General features: G+C 50.8%; 1 protein-coding gene across 1 annotated transcript in view; it reads left to right on the plus strand.

The window, feature by feature from the left end:
* The first annotated feature begins 595 nt into the window (after nt 1-595).
* Nucleotides 596-20,621, plus strand: part of RPH3AL (rabphilin 3A like (without C2 domains)) — a 114,522-nt gene continuing 94,496 nt past the window's right edge. Inside the window, 1 exon segment of the mRNA XM_087854669.1 lies at nt 596-1,602. The gene's annotated coding sequence lies outside the window, so the exon portion shown is untranslated.

Here is a 20,621-nt window from a genome sequence, read left to right on the forward strand (position 1 = left end):
TGGCCACTGTGTTCGTCCCAGGGCTTTGCCCGAGACCGGCTCCCATCACGGGCTTTGGGCCTCCGGTCCTGGGAGTCACAGATCTGGCTCTGATGTCTGCATTTGTCCCTGTCCCTGTTGAGGTTTGAATCTCCTCTCTGGATCTTGACTCAGCTCTAAGCCTGGCTTGATTTTGGTGTCGCCTGTACTTTCCAGCCTGTGGTCCTGCCAGGTGAAGGGCAGGTGGCCGGGCTGGACTTGGCGAGGGAGGTTCCTCTCCTTCATTTTTCCTGAACTCAGAGCCCACCCTCAGGATGAAGGACCAGCTGGTTCCCAGCATACCTGGGGATGTGGCGGCTGCTTCCCTCCCACAAACTCAGAGACAGCTACGTCCCATTCTCCTGTGTGGTACAACCAGGATCACACATCAGCATGTCTCAACATTGTTAGCTACAGGGGCTTTCCTTGAAGTGAAACCTTCCCTGAAAGTCCGATACAGGAAGCAGACAAGAGCCGTGTTGCTCTGGGTTGGGTTGGAACACATTCTCTGTATTCCCTCCATCCTCCGTCAGCAGCCCTGAAGAGGTGCTATGACACCCCAGGGCTCCTTGGAACCCAGTTTGAGAACCTCTTGAGGATGATGTCCCTCCATCCCTTTCAGTGGCATCTGCTTTTGTTCCCTATGAGGTATAGGTTGCTAGACGTGGTGTTTTTCTTATCATGACACCTTTTTTCTGTCGTTAACTTGTTTGCACTATGAAAAGGTCAAAAAGGAGATCCTTGTCATCTTTCCACCGTAGGCAGGTGTCAGCACGTAATGGTCCCTGGCTATGCAGAGGCTCGCTCTCTTATCCTTGTCCTCCTCGAGCTACATTTGGGAGGCCATTCCATTTATGACACTGGTCACGTTATCTGTTCCTCAGTTTACCTCTTCCTTGGGGAACCACAACCATACTTACGAGATGCTGATGTCTCGCATGACCACTATCCAGAATGAATTTGTTTTTAAAGATTTTACTTGTTTATTTGACAGAGCGAGAGAGCATAAGCAGGGGAAGCAGCAGAGGGAGAGGGAGAAGCAGGCTCCCTACTAAGCAGGGAGCCTGATGTGGAGCTCGATCCCAGGACCGTGAGATCATGACCTGAGCTGAAGGCAGACGCTTTACTGACTGAGCCACCCAGGTGCACCTACAATGAATATTTTGCATTTTCCATGAAAGGCACCCTTTCTAACAACAACAACAAAAAATCCTTGAAATTCATAAAAGTGACCAGACTACAAAAATAATACCAAAAAGATTATAAACATTCCCAAAGGAGGCATCCCCTAATAAGAAGTGTCCCGAGTCTGTTCAGTTGTAGAGAAGACTGTGTCGTCAGGGAAATCGGTCACCAGCAGACTGGCCCGTGGGCTACCTTTGTCCCGGCTTCAGTCCACCAGGGAGAATCCAGGCCTTGATTTGGCTCCAGCTGGGGCCTCCCCGTGGCTGCCACATATTGACTTAAGTCTGAGTGATTCAGATCTTCCTCAGGGTCGCCCCTGACAACACGGGGTGGGAGGGAGAGTGACCTCCCGTCTGGGGTGCCAGCAGGGCCAGGCCCGGCGAAGCCCCTCGGTTCCTGGTAGGTGTTTCGGGGTCTCTGGCTCTGAGGGGACAGGAAGAGGACTTTGTATTTCCTGGAGCCGGGGGCTCAGCTCATACAGGGGTTTTCCCAGAACTCTGCTAAGTCCCAGGGCAGGGTGGGTGTGTCTGGGCCTCGAGAGTGTGGGTTAATGGTTAATCGGAGACTTGCTTTTCCGGGTTGGGGTTGCCCAGGTCCTGCTGCCCTGGAGGAAGAGGCTGGAGGGGTCGTCCCCCAGCCAGCAGCACTGCTGTGACAGTCACTGTCTGTACCATCCTCCGAGAGAGCCAGCCGACAGGGATTGATTTGGGGGTGGTGGGCGGAGACAATGTGTGTTTCAGTAGAAAGCTGAACAGCAGCGGTCCCAGGGCCAGGCAGAGAATGGGACCTGTTAATACGACTGGGCTAATCGAAATGTTCAGTTTGATAAAATATTTTTATTGCACGTCATGCTGTCTGTAGGCACCAGGAAAGAGGCGGCAGGATATTTGCCCCCGAAGTGCTCACATTTGGGGTCAATCAGGACAGGCCTAGAACAAGTCCCCCGATAACCGTGTGACCGGCCGGAAAAACCAAGAGCCACGAGAGGCAAAAATAAACTGCCAAGGCAGGGTTTCTTAGGGTGTGATTTTAAGTATACGGTAATATTAAATACATTGTACAGATAAGCATTTAAAACACTTAATGAATTATGTATTTTCATGTCTGTTAGAATATAACTTTTTTTCAGTTGCCTTCTGTTTATGGCAAATGATATGGTCTTCTTTCTTTTTTTTTTTAAGATTTATTTGAAAGAGAGAGAGAGCACATGTGTGTGAGTTGGGGGGAGGGCCAGAGGGAGAAGGAGGGAGAAAATCTAAGCAGACTCCATGCTCAGCGCAGAGCCCAACACGGGGCTCGATCTCAGGACCCTGAGATCATGACCTGAGCCAAAATCAGGAGTCGGACAGTCAACTGACTGAGCCACCCAGGTGCCCTGATACGGTTTTCGATTTATGGTGGAGATACAAAGTTTCCTTTGAAAATAAGTGTAAGTGAAAGAGTGAGTTGGTTTTAAGGAACATATTAAGTAAAGACTAGTGCGGGGGCCGCGTGGGGATAGCAGGTGTCATGAGAAGCCCGAGGTTTGGGAACAGCGTGCTAGAGGGATTCAGAGACCAGGAAGGGAAAGGGCTTTAAGGAGAGTCAGGTGGTGTGGTGGAGGAATAGGGTCCAGACAGGGTGAATCCATACTCACGGGTCCAGAAATGTGTGTGCAAATCTTGGTAGAATTCATTTTATTATAAGCCCTGTGGGGACTGGATGGTGGGTTTGGATTATACTGGAGAGAACTATAAATCCCAGGGTGCAGTCTCTGAACTTAATACAGGGGGCAGTGGGAGACATTGAAGGTGCTTGAGGAGGGGAGTGGTTCGTGACTGCCCGTGAAAAGACTCGCTTGTAGTAGGTACCAGAACTAGAGGTAGGATGACCAGTCAGGGACCTAAGTAAAGACAGTGTAAGAGGCCCAATGAGGGCCTTGGCTGAGGGCAAGCAGCCCGGCTCCCCGGCTTACCTGTTTCTTACCTGTTTCTGGCCGGCAGCCTAGAGAAGCCGGAGAGAGGCAGGTCTATGGTTGACAAACCAAGGCTTGGTCTCTGGGTGGGGAGGCAGTGGGGGCCAGGCAAAGGTGCAGGTCGGGGGTTATACACAGAGAGGCCTGGAAGGGGGGTTCTGCCCACCCCTTGCAGTTGGTGCCAGTGGCCTCTTCTTGGTGTCTACCAGCTGAGCATGGAATGTTCTGGAGGAAACGGGTGGGGACAGCTGAAGGAAGCTCCTCTCCGGGCCAGAGCACTGAGTTCCTGCGGAGAAGGAAGCGCGCATTTTCCTGCCCTCGAGCTTGGCCCGGCAGCCTGGCTGACAGCCCCAGGCGAGGATTTCATTCATCAGCGGAACCTGCGGTCATCTGGGCCAATTGTCTTATTTAACTCTATTTCTTCCTGCTAGAGCAGAAGTTCACCAAGAGCTCCGAGACCAGCTTGGGTTAAAAAACAAGGGTTTTTGTTTTCCCCCTTGAAGACCTACTATGTTCTAGGCACTGGGTTTGGAACTTTCACTTCATTAATCAGAGTTCATCTCGGACAAACCAGTTGAGGAAAGGATTATTACCTCTGTGCGAAGGGGGGAACAGTGTGGGGAAACTGAGCTGGTCCCAAATAACACAGGCGGTTAACGGCAGAGCCTGGTCCCATATGCTTGCTGGTGTTGCCTGTAGGGCTGAGACTGGACAGGGCCTGTGACTTGGGAGAGGCCAGTCACTGTGTGGGGGGGCAGCCCCCTGCCACGTGCCGGGTCCATCTGTAAAATCCAGCAGCGCTGCAGTGGGGATTCTGCGACTTACGATCCGGCGAGGGTGACGTACAGATATTAGCTGCTGCTACTGTGATTACAGAAAGCTGGAGTCTATGCAATCCCGAACATCCATTTTGCTGGGAGACATTTTGGGGACAGTATCACTTAGGGTGAGGGAGAAACATTGTTTTAATTTTAAAATAATGAATATATATGGCCTAGTATGGGGATTTGACATCGGAGATAGTTCCCCTTTGGTCTGGCTCTTTCTGGCCACACTCCCTGACCTTGGATGGCAGGGGTTGGTGGTGGTGTGTGTGTGTGTGTGTGGGGGGGTCCTGTGTTCACTCTCCTGTATCATTAGCCTTACTTAGGTGAAAGCCTGAAAATCTGGGTGCACTTTGCTGTTTTCGTGGGCTCCTGGGAGTCCCAGGATCTCACTGGCTCTGAGTCGGTGCTCGGGAGCTGTGTGTCCTAAATGCCTGTGATCTTAAGTAGCTATCCAGCTCCGGAATTCAGAGAGGCCTCTTCCTTTCTGGCAAGTTCTACCAGGATGACTGTCTTCCTGGAATGCTGGCCTCATGCCTGCCAACTCCCTGCTTTTTCCTTTCAGCTCTCCACCAGACTCTTCTCTTTGAGGCCCTCAGGGATTGCTGCGGAGCAGAATTCTAACTGCGCCTGCTCTTTGCTCTCGCTGTTCTCTGTGCCGCCCCAGCATTTCTTAGAGTCATTGTCTGATTCACGCGGGATTCATCCTGCTTACGTGCAGCCAGCACTGGGTGTTCGCAGCGAACAAAACAGAGGTGGCCCCTCTCCGCGAGGATCTTACAGAGGTTAACAAAGAAAGAAACGAACGTGTTCAAATTGTGATACAGGCGGCGAAGAAAAAGAATTGGGAGCTAGCGCCTGTCGACCTTGCAGTCTTGTGCAATAGGCTGTGTCCGCATGTGGCGGGGACGCAGGAGACGATTGTGGAACGGAGGCACGAACCGTACGCGCTTTCCGTGTTTGTGATCGGGGATGATATGAAATCGTTAACTGACACAACACATTTCGAAGGGTCTGACATGTTCTACAAATTTAACTTTGATCCTAGTAGCGGTAATGCAAGACTCTTTCCCACTGATGAAGATTGGGTGTAGTACTTTTTTTGCTCTGTAGAAGAAAATTAAAATTTTTTGCCATTGCATCAGTAGCATTTGACTTTAACAGTTTTAAGTTTACAGAAAAAATTGAGCGAAACGTACAGAGGGTTCACACATACCCCTCACCGCCCCCAGCTTCCCATTATGAACCTCTTGCATGGGTGTGGTACGTTTTTTACAATCGATGGGCTGGTATTGATACATAATTATTAACTATAAGTCCATAATTTATATTTAGGGGTCCCTCTTGGTCCCGTACCTTGTGTTTTGATGAATGTATAGTGACAGATGTGAGTATAGCCACCGTCATAGTGTCCTAGAGGATAACAGTTTCACTGCCTTTAAAATCCCCTTTGTTCTGCCTGTTCTCTCTCCCCCAAGTCCTCTGATCGTGTTAACCTTCTCCATAGTTTTGCCTTTTCCAGAACGTCGTAGAGTCGGACTCATACAGCACACAGCCTTTTCAGATTGGCTTCTTTCACGCAGCAGTATGCTTTTAGGTTTCCCCCACCTCTTTTCATGGTTTAAGCTCATTTCTATGACTGAATTTTATGCCACTGTGCAAAGGTACCACAGTGTACGTATCCGTTCACCGGATGCGGGCATGTCAGTTGCTCCCAAGTTTCGGCAATAATGAATGAAACGGGATAAACATTGGTGTGCCATTTTGTGCATGTCGGAAGTTTTCATTTCTTTGGGTAGATACCAAGGAGTGTAATGGTGGGGTCATATGGTAAGAGTATATTTAGTTTTGTAAAGTACAGCCTTCCAAAGTAACCGCACAGTTCAGCAGTGGATGACTGTTCCGGGGGCGCTGGGCTGTGCCGTCGGCTAAGTGCCCAACTCTGGATTTCAGCTCAGGTCCTGATCTCAGGGTTGTGAGATCAAGCCCCACATGGGGCTCTGCGCTCAGGGCGGAGGCTGCTCGCCCCTCCCCGTCTGCTCCTCCCCTGCTCGCCCGCTCTGTCTCTCAAATACATAAAATCTTAAAAAAAATAAGAGTTCCTGTTGCTGTGCACCCTTGTCAGCGTTTGGTGTCGTCAGTGTTGCGGATTTTGGCCGTTCTAGAGGTGTGTAGTGGTGTCTCACTGGTATCTTAATTTCTGATTCCTTACGGACCGGATGTTGAGCATCTTTTCTTTTATTTTTATTTTTAAAGATTTTATTTATTTATTTGACAGAGATAGAGACAGCCAGCGAAAGAGGGAACACAAGCAGGGGGAGTGGGAGAGGAAGAAGCAGGCTCATAGCGGAGGAGCCTGATGTGGGGCTCGATCCCATAACGCCGGGATCACGCCCTGAGCCGAAGGCAGACGCCCAACCACTGTGCCACCCAGGCGCCCCGAGCATCTTTTCTTATGCTCATATTTGCCATTTGTGTATCTTCTTTGATGAGGTGTCTGGTCAGATCTTTTGCCCATGTTTTAACTGGGTTGTTTGTTTTCTTATTTTTGAAAAAAATAATGTTCCCCCATTTGAAATCTTACTCATCATCTCTGACTTATCTGAAAGGGTAAAGAAAAAAGATCATGTGTGTATGTGGTGGTGATTGACCCCCAAAACACGTATAGTTCTGTTTAGTGTTGAGCAGTGGGGATACCCTTGAAATTAAGAGCTTGGGCTTGGAGTTCAAATCCTGGGCTTTGACACTTACTGACTGTGTCACGTTGGGTAAATCATTTGTCTTTATGGAGCCTCAGTTTGCTCACCTGTAAAATGGGCATGTTAAAACTGTGAGGGGCACTTGGGTGGCTCAGTCGGTTGTGCATCGGACTCTTGATTTCAGCTCAGGTCATGATCTCAAGGTTGTGGGATAGAGCCATGGACTCCGTGCTCAGCATGGAATCTGCTTGCCCCTCCCCCTGCTGTACCCGTGTGCTCTCGCTCTCAAATAAATAAATAAATAAATAAAATCTTAAAAAAAAAAACCTGCTATGAAAAATAAAGGGGATGATTTTCTGGGGCGCCTGGGTGGCGCAGTCGTTAAGCGTCTGCCTTCGGCTCAGGGCGTGATCCTGGAATCCCAGGATCGAGCCCCACATCAGGCTCCTCTCCTGGGAGCCTGCTTCTTCCTTTCCCACTCCCCCTGCTTGTATTCCCTCTCTCGCTGACTGCCTCTCTCTGTCAAATAAATAAAATCTTTAAAAAAAAAAAAAGGGATGATTTTCTAAAGCACTTGGCACCAAGCTTGACGAATAAGTAAATATTCAATAAATGGTGGTTCTTCTAATAGATAATTAACTTGTATACCTTTCGCTTCTCCTGTGTGACCTTTTGTGTTTCCTTTGTCCTAGTCTTTGAGACCCCAGAGCCCACTAGAATCCCATTTATCTTTCTCTACTGGTTAGGGTGTGTGTGCTTATGGGGCGCATGTCATGCCCCAGCAGGCACCCACTTCTCGGCCTCAGCCCTTCCCTGGCCTCCTCTCACGGCCCTTGTTCCAAGCCCCAGACTTGTTGCACTTGCCTTCTCTTGCTCACACCTTCTACAGGCCCTGTCCCCTGAGTTGCTGTTTCTCCAAGCCTGGCTGCAAGCTTAGACAGCCCAGCTGCTCCTCATTCTGACATCTGTGAGGATGAACCCCAGGTCCGTTTTGTCTGAGCGAGTCCCTGCTGTTGGCAGTGAGGGGAAGTCAGGAGAGGTGGGGAAGTGACCAGGTTGACCGAGGCGTCCCAGCGGTGACTGGCTGGCTCCTGGCTGGCTCCTGGCTCCGTTAGACACGGATGTTGGAGTTGGCACCTCATATGGCCTCACCCGTGGGCCCCTACAGGTCTCTTGGGAAGGCAGTGTGGCCTTTCCCCTCATGCTGGTTTCTTTTCCCAGGAGATAGACTCTCTGCTCCCCAGGCCTCTGCCCTGCCCAGAAATGACATCCTCCGGGCTTTGCCCACAAAACAGAATGACAGGCTCAGAAACCATCTACCTTTTGAGGTTCTTTGTACAGAGGTCAGACAAGTGGCAAGACTGGCCACAGGCAGAGGGCATACTCTGTGAAATGCTGCTCCTTCCTGCCAGGGAAACATAGTTCAGTGGCTGCGATCATGATGGGGAGGTGGGGAGGGCCGATCTGTTATTCTATTATGAAGAGACCTCCTTCGGTCTTTGAGAGGGTTGAGTTAATACGTGTAAAATGAACAGAACTCACACATGGTCAGGGTTTGTTTTTCTTTTTTAAGATTTATTTATTTGAGAGAGAGAGAGAGAGAGAGAGCCAGTGGGGAGAGGGGCAGAGGGAAAGAAAGAAGCCTAAAGCAGACTCCCTGCTGGGTGCAGAGCCTGACAACACAGGGGCTCGATCCCAGGACCCTGAGATCATGACCTGAGCTGAAATTAAGAGTCAGATGCTTAACCGACTGAGCCAGCCAGGTGTCCCTTGGTCAGTGTTACATGAGAATGTCAGCAGGTGTCTTCATCATCGGTTCAGACCCCTTCCCCAGCACGCCCCACTTCTACTCCCCTTACCCCCACCCACTCCCTGCCCTGCACTACTCCTGCCCCCCCCCGGTGAGCTTAGGCGCTTGAAGGAAGACGGCGATCCCCCACCCAAAGGAAGGACCCGTTAGTTCAGTTTGGTACAGTGACATTCCTTGATGCCCTCTGCCTGAGCTCTGCTGGGTACCGGGAGTTGCAAGGCTGCTAATACGGACGATGGCAGTGATGGTGAGGGTGATGGCAGTGGAGGTGGTCTAGTGGTGGCCATGATGGCGGCCCTCACCGGGAACGCACAGGGTCTCGGGTCCTGTGCTGATGTCTTATCCGCACCATCTAAATCAGAGCTTCTCCAGCTTGCACTTTGACCTTTTCAGCCGATGATTTAATGTTGTGGGGGGCTGGACTGTGCCTTGTAGGGCATCCTGGCTTCTACTCGCTGGGCTGTAGCCAGTGGCACCCCCTCCCCCCCGCCTTGTCTCCAGAACGCGCCAGATGTCCCTTGGGAGACAAAATCACCCTGATTCAGAACCACTGATTTAATTTATTCTCAACAGCCCCAGGAGGCACCTCCTCATTTTGCAGATGAGGCAGCTAAGGTTTGGAGAAATAAAGGAGCTGTCCAAGGTCACTGAGCTAATAATTCACAGAGCAAAACACAAACCCGACTCCCGGTCTGAAGAACAGACTTGGCACCACTGCCCTTTATTACTCGGCGGAAAAGGCAAATTCACATGCCCCTTGGCTGGACCCCCTGGGGTACGGGACCAGGTTGGGGCCTGCGTGGTCAGCCCCGGCATCCACTGCCGAATTCATTTGGAGCTAATAAAAGCAGTGGGGCTGCTGCATTTTCTGACTTGGTTTGGACCCGAAGAGCTGAATATATTTATGTGGAGACTGTCTCCACAGGCCCCAGGCCTCTGCTGTGGCAGGGAAGTCCCACTACTTCTCCTCCCTCCAGGCAGCCCTGTCACCTGCAGACACCTGTGGGGGGGAGGAGCTCGCGTGGGTGTAGTTTTCAGCAAATGGGGCCTCCTATGCTCGTTTGTCTGCTTTCTCCCACCGAGGCTGTGAATCAGGGTTTACGGGTTGAGTGCCCAAAATACTGATTTGTAATTTTTCCTTTTAACAATTTATTATGAAAAATTTTAAATGTAAAGCAGAGTTGAAAGACTTTTACAGTGAAATCTGACATGCCCACCACTTAGATTCTATTATTAATATTTTACTGCTCTTCTGTTTCCCTTTTCTGGAACTCGGGTCAGCGTCGTCTCTGGCTGGTGGGTCACAGAGCACGCTATGAATTTTCCATGAGGAGAATACATTAGTAGCATAGACAGTGGTAATGAGACAAAGATGGTCTTCATTAACCAGGTTGTTGGAGGAGTTCAGGGCCATGGATGACCCTACTCACTGTTAAAGCAAAACTAGTTTAAACAAGTTACTAAGTAGATTGGAATGTTATTTAAAAATGCCATCCAGGGGGGCCTGGGTGGCTTAGGGCATAATCCCAGGGCCCTGGGGTGGAGCCCCCCAGTAGGGTTCCCTGCTCAGCCCTCTTCTTCTGCCCTGCTCTCCCCCCTCCCCCACTTGCACTCTCTCTCAAGTAAGTAAATTTTAAAAATCTTTAAAAATAAATACATAGGGGCACCTGGGTGGCACAGCGGGTTAAGCGTCTGCCTTCGGCTCAGGGCGTGATCCTGGCGTTATGGGATCGAGCCCCACATCGGGCTCCTCTGCTATGAGTCTGCTTCTTCCTCTCCCACTCCCCCTGCGTGTGCTCCCTCTCTCGCTGGCTGTCTCTATCTCTGTCGAATAAATAAATAAAATCTTTTTTAAAAAAAAATAAATAAATAGTCATCTAGTATTTAATCCATGTTATCTTAAAGTATAGAAATAATACAAGTGTAATAGTTTCAGACAATGAAAGTCCTGAAAATTGCCTGACACAGAGAAGGCCCCATTTGTGAAATTCTTAATTATTGTTCTCTCTTCTTTCTGTGGAGCCCTCCTTTGTCTCAGGAGTAAGCAAAGAGCCTGGCAGACACTCCTTCTTTGGTTAACTCCTGATCCCTTCAGCCCAGATCCCTAGGGCAGGGGAACCAAAGTCACATCTTGAGCCCCCCCGCCCCCGCCTTTGCTGAGTGGGCCTCAGCTCCTGCTTCGGACAGGGAGGGGATGTTCCCCCAGGAGTCGCCATCCTTGGAAGCCACCTCACACCACATATCCCTTGGTATAAGTGATTCTAAACAACAGACACCTTAAGACAGAGTTGTTTTTTATTTAAGTAATCTCTACATCCAGTGTGGGGCTCGAACTCAAGACCCCGAGGTCAAGAATCGCGTGCTCTTCTGACCGACCCAGCCAGGCGCCCCAAAATTGTTTTTTAATTATAAATAGTTTAAAAGCTTTTTATTTTGAAGTAATTTAAACTTACACAAAATTTGCAAAACTGGTTCAGAGAGTTCCTGTGTCCCCCCCCCCCCGCTTGCCCTGCTTCTGTAACAATATGACCACTCCTCGTTCAGTTTTCCCTTCTCTCTCGTGAGAAGAGCACTAGTCAGTTACTTTACAGAATGTCCCTCCGTTTGGGTTCGTCTGGTATTTTCTCACGACTCATTCGGGGCTGTGCGTCTCTGGTCGGAATCTCACAGAGGGGTAGGTCTCAGTGCCTTGTGTCAGGGGGTACGTCATGTCTAAATGTCTCACCACTGGTGACATGAGTTCTGATCCTGGATCAGGGAATGTCTGCTGGCTGCTCCCCTGTAAAAACACTATTTCCCCCCTTGCAATCCACAGATATTCTGGGGGAGATACTTGGGGAGTGTGCAAATACCCTGTTTGTTCTCAAACTTTTGCCTCCTAATTTTGAGATCCGTCCACAGATCTTCCCTGTGACAGTTATTACAGAGATGTTTTAATGGTGATTCTTTGGTTTCCTTAATTCCCTCTACATTTGTTAATTGGAGCTCTTCTGCGAGTAAGAGCTGTCCTCTCTATTTATTTACTCAATTATTTATGTAAGGACTCATAGATATTTTTCTTGCAGGTTATATAATCCGATTCTGGTGTTATTTATTTTGTTGCCCAAATCATTCCAGCTTTAACCATTGAGAGCTCACTACGAAAGTTTTTATTGTGAAGGTTTTCAACCATTGCAGAAAAGCTGGACGAACAGTACAAAGAAAACCTGTCATCCCTCCCCCGAGATTCAGTAATTCTTAGCATTTGACCATATTTGCTTTCTGTCTCTCTCTCTCTCCCCTGCCCTTCTCCTGCAGTGTTTTCACAAATGCACCATCTGTTGTGTGGTTTGGTTTTTTTGAGGTTAATTTACACTTAATCTGGCCCCAGACCATCAGGGGTTGATGGTAAAATACAAGTGGCCGGCTCTTTGCCCCCTGGAGACTGTGTACCTGGCTGTCTGGTTCAGACCCCAGTTCATTCCTCGCTGTGCCCGATGATTTTTTAAACAGCTTTCTTTTTTTTTTATAGACTTTTTTTTTTTTTAAGATTTTATTTATTTATTTGACAGAGAGAGAGACAGCCAGCGAGAGAGGGAACACAAGCAGGGGGAGTGGGAGAGGAAGAAGCAGGTTCATAGCAGAGGAGCCTGATGTGGGGCTCGATCCCAGAACGCCGGGATCACGCCCTAGCAGAAGGCAGACACTAAACCGCTGTGCCACCCAGGCACCCCCAAAGAGCTCTTTTTGAGACATAATCTACACACCATAGAGGTCACCCATTTAAAATGTACAATTCAAAAAAAAAAAAGAAAAAGAAAACGTACAATTCAGTGGATTTTAGTATATTCACAGGTGGGGCAGCCATCATGACATCCAGTTTTTGAACGTTTCTATCACTGTGAAGGTAAACCCCATATGCTTTCGCTCCTCCCCTCCTCCCCATGAGCCCCAGGCAGCCACCAGTCTACTTCCTGTCTCTGTATTGACCTGTTTTGGGCATTTCACACAAAGGTCGTCATGTATGATGCAGCCTTTTGTGGCTACTTTTGGCACCACGTTTTCAAGGTCCATCCATGTTGTAGCATGAATAGGTACTTTGTTCCTATTCCATTACTTTGTACAGTAATGTTCCACTGTACAGCTTTGCCGTGTTTTGTTTATCTGCTCATTAGTTGATGGACGTTGGGTTGTTTCCGCAGCCTTTTGGCTCTTGTGGACAGTGCTGCTATGCACATCTATGTACAAGTTTTTGATAGAACACCTGTTTTCAGTTCTTTGGGGAATACACCTAGCAGTGGAATTGATGAGTAATACGGTAATTCTATAGTTAACTTTTTTTGTTGTTTTTTTAAGATTTTATTTTTAAATAATCTCTATACCCAACGTGGGGTTCGAACTTGAAACGCCGAGATCAAGAGCTGCACGCTCTTCCGACAGAGCCATCCAGGTGCCCCTCTATGTTTGACTTCTTGAGGACCTGGCAAACTGTTTTGCACAGTGGCTGCAGTGTTTTACATTCCCACCAGCAGCGTAAGAGGGCTCCAGTGTCTCCTCGCCAACACTCACTATTTTCCATTTAAAAAATGTTCGCCATCCCGGTAGGTGTGAAGTGACGTCTCATTGTGGTTTTGGTTTGCATTTCCCTCATGCTGATGGTGTCAAACATCTTCTCATGTGCTGTTGGGCATGGGTACATGTGCCTTGGAGAAATGTCTGTGTAAGTCCTTTGTCCATTTTTAAATTGAGTTTTCTTTTATTGTTGAGCTGGAAGAGTTCTTCGCTTGTTCTGAATACTAGACCCTTATCAGATACATGATTTGCAAATATTTTCTCCCATTCTGTGGCTCATCTTTTCACCTTCTCGAGAGTGTCCTTTGGTGCACTTTTTAATGTCGATGAAGACCAGATTATCTGGGTTTTTTTTCTTTTGTTGCTCACACTTTTGATGTCTTATCTAAGAAACCACAGCTAAGTTTGGGGTTGTAAAGATTTACCCCTATATTTTCTTCAAAGAGTTTTATAGTTTTAATTCTTCAGTCCGTTTACAATTTTTTAAGTGGTGTGAGGTAAGGGTCCAACTTCCTACTTTTGCCTGTGGCTACCCAGTTGTGACAGCAGCATTTGTAGAAAGGAAGCTCGTTTCCCCATTGAACGGTCTTGACACCCTTGTCTGAAATCAGTGGACCCTGGATGAATGGGTGTATCCGGGACTCTCAGTTCTCTTCCAGTGCACACGTCTGGAGCGTCGTCCGGGCACGAGGCTTGTCCTGCTCCCAGGGTGCATTTGGTCCGATGGGAAAGGTCAGACACATTCATAAGCCACCAGAAACTGTCACGTGCTGGGAAGGGGTAAAAAGCGTTTATGAAGATGTCAGGGAGGGAGCAGTTGCTTCAGGCTGGGGCAGTAGATGTGGAGTGGGGGGCAGCAAGAGGGCTGCCTGGAAGAGGTGTGGGCTCAGACATGGGGGATAATGCCAAGTGTTTCTGTGTGTTTGGGGACAAATTTGGCAAGGTGGGGTAGAGCCTGTGGATGGCCAGGAACTTCCAGGTGAGGATGCTGGGCTTGATTTGGCAGTGTTTGAGTAGAGCCGGGCTTTGCTGGGGCCCGTCTGGTGGCGGGGTAAGCTGCATCTGGGCGGGGGAGCGTGGAGGCAGGTGAACCACTTAGGATCCTAGGGTGACTGAGGTCTAGCTGAGCACCTGGGTCAGGCAGTGGGAATGGTGGGGAGCAGGGGCCATCAGAGACCTGTGGCTTCGTGCCTCACTGCTCTGCGGGCTCTAAGGCGGGCCGGGGCAGCTTCCAAGTGCTGCCGTGACCCAGGGAACCCCGAGCCTTCTCGGAACTATTTGGCCAGTTTCTGCATGTCTCCGTGTCTGTGAGCTCCTGGCACACTCCCTCGTGCTGGGAGCGCGGGAAATGCCTGCAGACTACGCCTGGTCTGTCACTTTCAGTAGCTGCCACGTGCCATAGCCAGGGCTCCATGGGGGACAGAGAAGGTGACCAAAAGTGCCAGGGGCCAGCTGGGGGGCCTTGAGGCTGCCCCTCTCAAGCAGCAGGTCTCAGCTCCTTCTCTGGAAGGGGATGACGGTCAAGCCATCCGCTTGGGATTGGGATGAATTTCCGAAGGTTGGCCTGTGACAGGTATGGCAGGTTGGTGGTGCCCCATAAAGCCGGCTGCTTTCCCTCTCCCGATGGATAGCTCAGGGCCAACTGGGCGTTTGCAGATACAGTTTAATTGGTAGGCTGCTCCTAAAATCCTCAAAGACTACAGCAAGATACTGCTGGTCCCGTCTGGCCTTTCTCCTGCTCGTCTCCTCTGTGCCACGCCATGTGCTGGGTGTCTCTCCTCTCTTGTGCCTGAGTCCTTGGCAGCCCTCACCGTGGGCATTCAGGGTGGGCACCCCCATTTGTTTGGGGTCTTAGCCTCTACCAGGGGAACGGGGAGCACGCAGAGAAGTTGACAGCTGGCACCTGGCAGTGCAGTACTTAACCTTGGAGTTGGAACAGAGAGACATCTGTTTGTGTTTCCACGAATGAGAGGGGACAGCTGGCTGGCAGATAGCAGGCTAGGTCGGCTGGGGCTTGCCTTGGCTGCTGGCTTTAAGCAAATAGCCAGGGCCAGGGTTCCCGCCCAGGCTCCAGTGGAGTGGGTGGAAGAAGAATGGAGACGTACCTGGCGCAGCCTGAGAAGAACCACCTGAGAGCCGGTGTCCTGGCGGGGCCGTGAGGAGGCCGCTGGGGGTGGCGGCGGTGCCGAAGCTGCCCCGGGGACCTGGAGGACTGCCCCCGTCTGCATACCTGAAGATTGGGACTGTACTGAGCAGGTGAGAAGGGGTGCATCTGCTTCCTTCCAGAGGTTTCTCTGCTTCATGGAGAAGTTTCTGCAACAACTCCCAGGGGTGAACTAAACTCAGATTTCCTTCGCGGAAATTGTTTGCCTATGACTTTCAGACACACACATCACCTACATGGACACAGGCTTGTCTTTGCTAAAAGACAAGCAGCTCTAACACCCCTTACCATGTACCCCAAGCCAGGTGCCTGGCCGCCCCAGGAGGACTGGGGCATTTTCCAAGCAGAGCCCCTGGGGCCACAGACGCCTGATCACCCTGAAAGCTTGTTTTTTTCTGGTAACCTTAATTCAGCTCTGATTCCATCTCCTGTTCTTTTTTTGTGCCATCGACCCTTTTTTGATAGTCTGGTGAATCCTGTGGAACCTTTCTCAAGATAATGATTTTAAATGCGCAAACAGGATTACAGAGGTGCCAGTTATATTGACTTAGAGTTATCAGGTGCTTTTTAAAAACAAGCTTTTGATACAGTAATCTCTGTCCTTCTTTTTTGAATCATTAGGTAAACCACCTGACAGTAGGTCTAACAACTGATGGAATTTGAAGTAGTGATGAACACAAATAATACTTGGAGATAGCTGCAATTCTGTGATATGCAAATATCTGCTGGTCTCTTAACGGCCAAGCCACAGGCGCTGGTAATATGACTACGATGTGTTGCCTACATTCATAGTGAAAGAAAATAGACAATTTCAGTTGCAGGTTAATAAAAATAAAGGTATAATTTATTCCCATCCGAGGTCACAGCTCCCCTGTTAAGAACTCCCAAGAGAAGCAATGACCAGAGGAGATTGTTGGGGTTTTTTTTTTTTTTTAAAGACTGTATTTATTTATTTGTCAGAGAGAGAGAGAGAAAGGGCAAGCACAAGCAGGGGGAGTGGGAAGGAGCAGCAGACTCCCCGCTGAGCAAGGACCCTGGGATCATGACCTGAGCCAAAGGCAGACGCTTAACTGACTGAGCCACCCAGGCATCCCAGAGATTGTTTTCTTGAATCCTCTTTTTACATCAGCCATGACAGCTGTCTTAGATTTGGGCTCCTCTCCTAGTTTCCTGCACCTAGAAACTCCAGAAGGCATTTTATTTTTTTTCTTTTTTTCTTTTTTATTTTTTTAAGATTTTACTTATTTATTTGACAGAGATAGAGACAGCCAGCGAGAGAGGGAACACAAGCAGGGGGAGTGGGAGAGGAAGAAGCAGGCTCCCAGCGGAGGAGCCTGATGTGGGGCTCGATCCCATAACGTCGGGATCACGCCCTGAGCCGAAGGTAGACGCTTAACGACTGCGCCACCCAGGCGCCCCCAGAAGGCATTTTAGACCAATTGGAGCATCTGTGCGTACACACCGAAGGGTCCTCACGGCCTCTGTCCCCGCTCCCAGGGGAGGCCTCCGGTTTCTGTTGTTGCCCTGTGTTACAGGGCGAATCATGTCCCCCAGAGGGATATGTTGAATTCCTACCCCCAGCACCTCAGAATGTGGCCTTATTGGGAAATAGGGGCACTGCGGTTGTCCTTTGTTCCGATGAGGTCATCCTGGAGTCCCCTTGGTCTCGGTCCCGTATAGTGAGAGGCGCAGGGAGACGACCACGGGAAGAAGGCCACATGAAGATGAACACAGAGATCGGATGCCATAGCTTCAAGCCAGGGAGCGCCAAGGACTGCGGTGCAAACCCTGGCAGCCAAAAGAGAGACGTGGGATAGATTCCTTTCGAGGTCCTTCAGAGAGAGCTTGGCCCTGTCAACATCTCGGGTTTGGGCTTCCGAGCTCTAGAACTGCATAAGCCTCCCCGTTTGTGGTAAATGGTTGCAGCAGCACTAGGAGACAGATACCGTGTGGGCCGATGCGGAACGGACCACTGCGCGGGGCCTGTGAGGCCGCCCTTCCTCCTGCAGGGTGCAGGTTGAGCCTGGCCCAGGGGGTCTGGTTACCCCAGGGCGGGGCTCCGCCAGCTGGGAGTGCCTCCATCTGGGACTTGTACCTGCCCTGTTTTAGGCCTTTCAGAAGTAACAAAAGCGAGCTGTGCCTCTGGGGACATGCAGGCAGAGTGTGCGGCTGTTAAAATTGGAGGGCTGGCACTGGAAGTGAGAGGGGGAAGAAGTGGGATGGTTTGCATCTCATTTCGGTTGGAGGCTTTCCACAGCCTTTCAGCCTGGGAATGAGAAGACGGTTTCAGTTAGACAAAGAGACAGGCAGGGGTTTGGGCCCAGCAGAGTGGGCATCGTGGGTGAGGATTTACTGCGCTGGGGAGAAGACCCTGCCGCGGGAGGCCTTCTGGGGGCACAGAGAACTGCCCCAGCTCACCCTGCAGCAAACTCAGATGCACTCAACATTCAGTGCTGGTTTGTGGAATGAGTGAGGGCGACGGAGCCAACAGTGGCTGCTTCTTGCCTCTCGGAGGGACCACAGTCAACTCCTAGCTCTGTGACTCAGTGGGGATGCGCCACGGAATGGGCCACGGGGTGTCTGGTATTGGCTGGGCTGGAAGGCCACAGACAAGAAAGGCTGCCGGAATCCGAACGGGGCCTGCGGGTCTTAGAGAGCCCCACCCAAAAGGAGGAATGTGAGCCGGAGCCCCGAGGACAGGTAGGGTGCCTTACTTACCCTTAGAAAATGCTTATAGAAATAAACTCACCCCCAATGCCAAACTGTACTCTGACGTGTGGACTCTGCATTTCCCGCGTGGGTATGTGGTTGGGCCCCCGTGCCGTCATCGCGTCTACTTCTTGTACCGAATCTTGCCGTAAAGCCTCGTCTAGGTCATTCGTCATTTGTGATATTGACTGTGCCTTTGTGCCCAGATGCACTGTTGTTGACCATTCCTCAAGAGTTGGGGTCCTTTCTAGATTTCCTATGGTTCTAGTTGGTGGAAACCACTTTGCAGAGTGGGCCAGAGGCAGGACCCATGAGGCCTGTGCAGGGGATGGGCCTGCACGTGGTTAAGGAAATGTGAGGGTCACACTGTGGGGCCTTCGGTTCTAGGCCGGGGAGGCTGGGCGTTAGTCCATGGGCTGCGGTCAGCTCTCGAAGGTTAGTATTAGGTCCATAAAGGTGGACCGACACCTGCCACGTTCCGAGCACCGTGCTAGCCCAGGGACACCGAGCTGCGTCCTGGGAGCTGTGGTCTTCTTATGGGTAACAGAGGTACCCCAGGGTACAAAGGGGGATGAAATGCTGGGGGGAGGCAAGGGGGTGGTGTCCAAACAGGAGTTGGGTGGGCAGGAGTGAGGGAATTCCCAGAGAGGTGGAACCAGGCCGCTGCAGGTCGACAGTGTGCAGCAACAACGTTTCACATGAGAAGTTCTGGAGACAGAGCCGAGAGGCCAGAACGCGTCCAGGTTCCCAGTGGCTAGACCATGAGTTTTGTGGAGGGATGTAGTGGCAGGTGAGACTGGAAGGGTATTTCGGGCCAGATCATGGATGACCTCAAACGTGGCTTTGGGTTTTTTTTTTTCCCCTTGGCGGTGGGGAGCCATTGAAGGTTTTTGAACAAGGGAATCACAGGTTCTGACCTAAGCTCTAAGTGGGACTGACCTCTCTGGCTGCAAGTGAAGGGCCTGAGGCCTCAGGAGGTCCAAAGGCCAACTGCAAGGCTTTTGCTATTGTTTGGGCAAGAGAGGCAGAGAACTGAGCAGGGTGGGGAAGGAAGAGTCACCCGAGGAGGCAGATCTGTCAGGACACCTGCTGCCAGGGTGGGTTCCAGGGACATTTGTCAGGCAGTAGCTTCCTCAGGGGGCCTCATCTCCCAAACCCTCGAGCCCTGCCTCATGCACAATTAGCCCAAGACTCCATAGAGAGGTTCGCTCTGGTTTCAGACAGGCCTCTGAGGCTTCCCGTCTGGCTCTTTGATCCTCCCAGTGCAGTGTGACAGGTGGAGGGAACATGGACGTCTCAGCTCACCTTATCTTGCTATTAGCATGTTGCCCGTATCATGGTAACAGACCAGATGTCAAGGCCTGTTGCTAAGGGTTCCCTGGAATATTAATACCTGGGCACAGATCGGAGGGCTCTTACCGGTGTCTCAGAGGCCTTGGGAAGCAGCAGCTTGGGGGCAAGTATTTTTTATATTCATCCCTGCTTTTTCTCCCTCCTTTAGACCCTCACCGGCTCTCCTGCCACCCCGGCCGCTCACAGCTGGCTTGTCTGGGCTGGCAGACTGGGTGGTGGCAGGTGAATGGCCCCTCTCCCCTCCCTCCTGGGCAGGCATGGCGGAAGGCTCGCAGCAGGGGGTCCCCCGGGGGCTGAATGCAGGCTCCAAGGCCTTCCCCGGCCGCTCTCTGGCTGCTGGCTCAGATTTGGCTCCGTGATGAAGCCTTTTCCCAGCCCTGCACAGGACGCCTGAGGAGGTTCTGGGCCCTTCTCCAGCCCCCTCTCCTCACTCTGGTGTGGGGGTGGGAGCAGACTGGTTCTGTCTGCCCCGGTGTCTCCTGTTTGCCTCCCCCATCTGGGCTTTAGGCCTCCCACTGCTCACAGGTTTGGAAGTCCAACCCCAAACAGCTCTGGGCGGGGTTTGGCTGGGTATTGAGGTCAGGGTGGGGATTTTGTTTACCAGATATCATTTGTATCGGTTATATTTTGCCACGATAATGCTGCATAACAACCACCCCCCAACCTGGAACGACCTTCATTGATCGTTCCTGAGTCCGTGGTCAGCCGTGGCTCTTGGCTGGGCCACGCAGTTCATTCATCGTGCTTCAGCCGCTCAGAGACAGCCCCCTGCACCGCACGCGGAGGGATGAGGGATGCACGTTCTCTCGCGGTGGCTGTTTGGAACCAGTATCCTGCACTTGCTGGTGACTATGTTTACCTTTGCACGCTGTGTCCCCTCCTAGGCCCTGTGGTTTCTCCGAGCCCTTCTGCTCTGCCTGCTTCATTCCCACTCTTTTCTCTGTATCATTTCTTCTCTTCCCACGAGGTTGTCTATCCACAGCACATGGGGGGATCATTGTCCCATTTGTCTCCATGGAAGTCTCCCTGAAACAAAATCAAGGAGGCGGAAAATGCCAGAGTCTAAAGGCCGAAGATGTAACCACACCAAGGAAGAGGTTATTCGCTTTGGTAATAGGGCAGTTGCCTCTTGTCCCCACCCTGGCCCCGGCAGGCAGAGCAGAGAGCCACGGGTGTGTACGTGTGTGTGTGTGTGTGTGTGTGTGTGTGTGTGTGTGTGTGTGTGTGTAATCCTTCTCGAAGGGCAGGCTGTTTCGCAGCACCCTGCCCTCTGTCACCCCAGGGACAGCACGGGCTGCAGCGTGTCCCAGCACTGTTAAACAGTTGTAAGTTTGGGAAGGTTGGGGATCTGACA

The sequence above is a fragment of the Ursus americanus genome, chromosome 23 (genome assembly GCF_024610735.1).
Source record: "Ursus americanus isolate L20-20 chromosome 23, mUrsAme1.1.p, whole genome shotgun sequence".
Lineage (NCBI taxonomy): Eukaryota > Metazoa > Chordata > Mammalia > Carnivora > Ursidae > Ursus > Ursus americanus.